Source organism: Ochotona princeps, chromosome 1, assembly GCF_030435755.1.
Source record: "Ochotona princeps isolate mOchPri1 chromosome 1, mOchPri1.hap1, whole genome shotgun sequence".
Taxonomy (NCBI): Eukaryota; Metazoa; Chordata; class Mammalia; order Lagomorpha; family Ochotonidae; genus Ochotona; species Ochotona princeps.
The window spans coordinates 77,417,424-77,424,284 of NC_080832.1; positions in this window are offsets into that span (position 1 = coordinate 77,417,424).

Below are 6,861 nucleotides of genomic sequence, written 5' to 3' on the forward strand. Positions count from 1 at the left end.
TACAGGGAAACATGATAATGTTAGTGTGGAAACAATGGTATTATCCACTTTCACCCTGTAGCCCTTGGCCCTTTGTACCCTAATCAACTAAGTAAGATGAGTAAAAATTAATTTTAAAAAAAGCAGTTAAGGGCCCCAGTTACATGGCTCAATGGCTAAATCTTTGTCTTGCAAGTGCCAGGATCCTGTATGGGCACTGATTTTTGTCCCGGCAGCTCCACTTCCCATCCAGCTCCCTGTTTGTGGCCTTGGAAAGCAGTTAAGGATGGTCCAAAGCCTTGGGACCCTGCACCCTTGTGGAAGACTCAAAAGAATTCCCTGGCTCCTGCCTTCAGATTGGCTCAGCTTTGGGTGTTACGGCCATTTGGGGAGTGAACCAGCAGATGGAAGATCTTATTCTCTCCTTCTCTCCATAAAATCTGATCTGCCTTTCCATTGAAAATAAATATCTTTTAAAAATTTTGTTAAAATATAAGAATTATACATTTATTTAATAAATGAACTTTAAAACATTTGTATCATCAGCTCCCTTTTTATTTCAGCTGACTGAAAGTAATATACAACACCATCTGTCAGCTTAACTTCAAATGAAATACTCTTGGCTTTCATACACCTCACATTTATTTTCATACAGAAAATCTAAATTCTTTACCCCGTTTTATAGTTTTTATAATCAAAATCCGATTAGACTTGAAAAGGAATATTAAGCCATATTGAATCCATTCAGCTGGTATGATATATTTTTATCAATTCAGCAGCATGTAGACCATTTGATCTGAAAATAAAACTTTAAGAATACAATAAGCCTGGGTATATGTTTGCAAGGAAAGAATCTTGATGGAATTTGAACTGTAATACTGCATCAAGGTGGAGGAATCCACCAGGGGGGAGGGGTGTAGGGAGGGGTGGGGGGATTCCCAGAGCATATGAAACTGTCACATAATGCATAATAATTAATAAAAAAAAAAAAAAAAAAAAAAAAAGAATACAATAAGCACATGAAATATATAGATTTTCATAATTCTTTTATATTTCCTGTTTTGTTTTTAAAAAAGAATTATTTGCTTTTGATATTTGAAATACTGATTTATACAGAGAGAAGAAACAACAAAAAGGTCTTCCATCTGCTGGTTCACTCCCCAAATGACCTTAACAGCCAAAGTTGAGCTGACCCGAACCTGGGAATTAGGATCTCCTTCCATATCTCCCACATAAACATAGAGTAACAAAGACTTGGGCCATCCTCAACAGCTTTCACAGGCCAGGGGCAGAGACCTGGAAGTGAAGTGGAGCAGCTGGGACACAAACCAGTGCTCTTACGGGATCCTAGAACCAGGATTAGCCTATAGTGCTACGACACCAGCCACATCTTTTTTTCCTGTTCTTATAAAATGGATTTCATAGAATGCATTCACAAAAGGGTACACTCTATCTCCTCTGTATTGCCTATAAAGCTATTGACCCAACATATCCTGCGGAGAGTGGAAAACTTAAACAATACAACTGGATGTAATATAATATTAAATCTTCTTATTAACACTTTTTAAATTATGTTTGAAGTGAGCTTAAATTCTGAGCCAGAATAGTCTCTATTTCCAATAATTCAGATGATGAGTGAATCAGTAACGAAGACCCTCACGACAAATAAAGCCCAAGACCAGATGGCTTCACAGCTTAATCTATGAATTTTATCAAGAATGAATTCCAATTATCCTCAAAGTTATTCAAAACAATTAAAAAGTTTACAGCAGTTCAACTCACATCAGTTAAGATATGAAATCAATGGATGACTGTATTATAAAGAGAATTTGCTCTCTCTATAAATGTATATGTATCCACACATATACAATGAAAAAATACTCAGCCATTAAAAAAGAATGAAATCCCATCTTTTCGTACAAAGTGGATGAAGCTGGAAACAATTATGCTTAGCAAAATAATCCAGTCTCAGTTTTACCAATAGCATATGTTTTCTCTGATACATGACAGCTAATACAGAACATACAAAAAAAGTATAGGAATGAAATGGTAACTTTGGGATCAGATTGCCATCTTTAACCTATGTATTCCACTGAAAATGTGATCTGGTGGTCTCCTTTTTTTTCTTTCAAAGATTAATTATTATTTTTTTATTGCAAAGTCAAATATACAGAGAGGATGAGAGATAGAAAGGGAGATCTTGAGTGTCTGTTGATTCACTTGCCAAGCAGCCACAATGGCTGGAGTTGAGCCAATCTGAAAAGACAGGAGCCTGGAGTTTTTTTCAGGTCTCCCACGTGGGTGCATAGTCCCAGGGTTTTGGGTTGTCTTTGACTGCTTTCCCAGATCACAAGCAGGCAGCTGGATGGGAAGCGGGGCTGCCAGGATTAGAACCGGTGCTCATATGGGATCCTGGCACATTCAAGGTGAAGACTTTAGCCACTAAGCTACCTTGCTGGGCCTGGTGGTCTCCTTTTTGGTTAGTGAAAAACTAAGCCTGTGAAAACAGAGTGATTAAAATTATGACTCAGTGGGGTTGTCACAGTGACATAGCAAGTTTATCCCTTACCTGTGACACTAGCATCCATATTGGTGCAAGTTCACATCTGGGTGCCATTTCATGTCTGATTCAGCTCCCTACTTATGCTCTTGTAAAGCAGCAAATGATGGCTGGAGTCCTAGGGTCCCTACAACCAAATGGGAGACCCAGAAGAAGCTCATGACTCCTGGCATCAGACTGACTTAGCTCTGGACCTTGTGGCCATTCGGGTAGTGAAGCAACAGATGGAAAGCTATTCTCTTCCTGTCTGTCCTCCTAGTGGAGTAAAGGAAGTATGATTATCATCTTGATTGGTACATGTGAAATACATAAAATCTGTTCTGTGTATATTAATAAAATTGAAAAATTGGAAAAAAAAGAAATATAAAACTGGTTCAAAGGGGGTTGAAATGTCAAGAACATTCATGCCTACGAGTCTTTCCTGGGTTAGCGAATCAAATTGACATTGAAGGAAAAAATGTAACTTGCCAATCATATCCCAGGTGATTCAAAGTCATTGCAGCAAAATGACCTTCAATTCCCTGGCACACTGAAACTGGCTGCTGAGTTGTAATAAACAGTATGCGATTGCTTAATTCAGTAGACTGAATTCTCACCTACACTTGCGATGAGTGTGTGTGTGTGTGTGTGTGTGTGGTCTGTGTATTTACATTTTGCTTAAACTTTCCTCATTTTGAGGAACAATACCAGAACTCTCACCTGGCTTTGTGAATAAGAAAGTACTCAGATAATACAATATTTTGGTCATTGAAGTGTTTCTAATATACATTTAAAGATACTATACATACAATGAAACTGCTGGTAAATTGGTTCTGCTGCTGATAAGTATTTTTATCTTCACAATAACAATTACGGTGCTAAGGTTCATTAAGCACCATTGCATGCCAGCATTGCTCTAAATACTGTGCATACATAGTTTTAGCCCTGACAACAACCTTCTCAGTCATTATTTTTCTCCACAGGAGAAAGAAAAATGAAACGTTGTAATCAAGATCAGCCAGCTAGTAATTGGCCAAGCTAGCTTTCAAGTCAAAGTTCTGGGTTCTAGGTCTTACCACAACCTGATTAAGTATTTTTCATATGAAAAACTCATATTTTTCATATGAGGAAATTAAGGCACAGTGGAATTAAGTGACTTCTTGGCTTCCTTTGTTAACATGTGATAGACACCATGAGTCAAGCCTAATCTTTATAATTCCAAACTCCATATTCATAACCACTCAGTGAGCTCACAAAACCACCACAGCCTCCTAAAAGCAAGTCCATTTTAAAAAATATGAAAGTTCCCATGGGATGGAATACAACAGAAGCAAAAGTGAACAAATTATATTGGTGGCCTGCTCCACAGCATTTTACTCAAGTGGCTCAACCCTAGTCAGGACATGTATTTCCACAGCCCTAATCCCAGAGTAGTGGTCCTGGGCCAAATCTCCCATCTGGTCCCAGAACTGCTATTGTCAACACCAGCAAGGGCCTTTGTTTTCCTGGTCTTTACAAATCTTCACAAATCGTCAACAGTTTCTCCGTCTCCAGGAGCCACCACAAGGCTGGCCAGAAGGAAATTCAATCTAGAGACCCAAAAATTGGATTCAAAATGGGAACTGCCCACAAGCCTGAGTCACAAACTGTATCCCCACAAAACTGTTTGATCCTGGGAGAAGAAACTCACTGCCACAAAGAAAGGGAGAAGGCCATGGAAGAGAAGTCCTTTGCTAACACAAAGCTTTTCTCTCCAGATGAACATTCTGAAGGAGCTGGTTCCTGCTGAGCTACAGTGGGATCTGGCCTCTGCCCCTAGACAAATGAGAGAACTTTGAACTCAAACATAAAAGCAGAGCAGCAGGCTACAGAGTCTACTGCTCAGCTTGCTGGGAGTCCCAACCAGTTCAGACACCATATGTGCCCTGCTTATCCATCTGGTTTGTTGTACAAGGCCAAACAAAATAGTGCAAACAAATGGCAAAACATAAGCTTTTTCCTTTGCCTTCAAATACACAGACTTTATCTTGCAGAGTTTTTCTAAAAATCATATGATTTATGGGTAGTTTCATAGAAAGTATGAATCTAAATATATCTGCAAAGGTGAGAAAAAATTCCAAAATTAAATCTTATTTGCAGACTAATCACCTTCCAATCTTTTTTTCCATCTACCAATATTACTCCGAAATGCAAAAAAATCAATGTAACCTCAGAAATTCAGTTTAAGCCCATGTTAACCCCAACCAAAAACAATCTCCACTTACATGACTACCCCCAAGTTGTCACGTTATTAAATTGTTGCTATAAAAAGGGGATTGGACTGACTTAATTAAACAGGTGTCGGAATGGTACATTTCAATGTAATACAAGAATTAATATTATAAGCTTTGAAAGACTATTATTCCACATCTAACAAGCTTTATGTAATTTCTACTTTAGATGACTTTACGTTTGCAATGGCCATCTTTCTACAGCTGACATTTTAAGTTTGATATGTACAAATTAAACTGAATTTTAGCAAACTAAACATTAGCTGTACTCTAGGTTCGGTTTGCAAGCCTCAATATTGCAGCAGAAAAAGTCTATTGTGGTGATTATCCTAGAAATTTTAGGATCTTGCAGCAGTACATTTGGCCTATACCCATTAAATGTCAGTAGAGACTCTTCCAATTATAAAAACTCAAATATCTGCATATTGTCACATGTTCCTGACAGGTGAGTCACAGTAACCCCAACTGAAAGAAATGTGTTTAGATTCTAATAAGTTTTTTTTTTAATCCTTACCATCATATTATTAAGTCTTCTTTTTTTTTTTTACTATCTTTACAGGTTAATTAGGGCACAAAGGTTCAACGGCTCCACATTTTTTTTTTTCTGTATCTGGGGTAAATGGGGAGATAAAGGGAGAAGCCCCACCCAGCCTCCCACCCATCCTAGGTCCCTGATGTGGAGTATGCTCTGAGGGTCTTGCTGAAGTGGTTTTGATAGTTCAACAGCTATGAGTTGCTGACAGTCTCACCATTCCGAGCACGATGAAGTCACTGCAGAATCCACTGATTGACATAGTCCATCTTAGAGTCTCCGTTTACCCAGTTTTTCACTGTGAACAGATGGCTGGGGTAGTTGATTGATTTGCTTCCCTCTGTTGTGGTGCCAGGTATCTTTTGCAGGTTCCGATAGACTGCCATTTCCTCCATGCACACCTGATTGTTCTGTCCTCTGATCCATCTGAGCCTCTGAGTACGCTCGGCTCTGGTATTTGTACTCCATGGCAGACCTTGGAACCTGCACTTCTCTTCATGGTTGGGGTTCTGAGTCCAGCAGTTCGACTGGGGAGATCCCCAAAGAAACTTTGTCTGAGGTGATTCCAGACCAGATTCTTGTGTATACTTGCAAGTATAGGGCCTGGCACATTTCGTTGCTCTAATCAGCAATGGTTGCAATCAGGTGGTTGCAATTGCTGAGTAGGTTCTGTTTTTAGCCCTGTCTTCCACTGGAACCAATGGGTGTTGCAGTCCAGCATGATTCTGCCCAGCATACATTCGGCCCTCACATAAACCAGTGGGAGCTGCAGCCTAATCAGAGCAACCCACAAAAATAGATTCTGATAAGTTTTAAATACTACTAACTACCTTCTTGTCATTTATACACAATCATTCAATAACAGCTAATAATACTCAGTAATAATGTCTTGAAAATGAGTCATTAGTAAAATTTTTAATTCAAATTACTCATTATCTTTGAAACTCATGAAAATAATTCAACGATTTTGCCTTGCTGGAGAGACCACATAAAAATCTGATCACATGCAAATTTCTGTATATTAACAGACAATATAAATGCTTATTCCTTACAACAGATTCTTGAGATTAAGTCTCCAAGTGCTAATAACCGGTTACATTAGTTTTAAGATATACCACTTTATTCTCAATTCTAGAAATTATGCCTGACATTTTTCCCTTTCTTTATACTCCTATTGACATCCTAGTATGTATAAAAGTGCTGAAATGTGTGCCTGAAACAGCCCTCATACCATCACAAGAGGTAAAATCCAACCCATTACGGCCAGAATCTGCTGTGACAGTTATGACTTCTCTGCTGCTGTCAAGGTGCATCTTGCAGTGCTGCACATTGGCTTCCATGTGTGGCCACCTGAATTACCCTAGATTGACTCTGTATGTTTGAAGGTTCACATCAAATGATTTCCTGATTCCAGCTCCGTAAGCACTGAATTTTGCAGAACTCTTCCTCCATTCTCTGTACCAAACATCAGGTTCATTTTAGGCCCACTGCCGAATCTGTCTTGCTTCGCTAAGGTTACCACTGTAGATGCAGACTGGTAT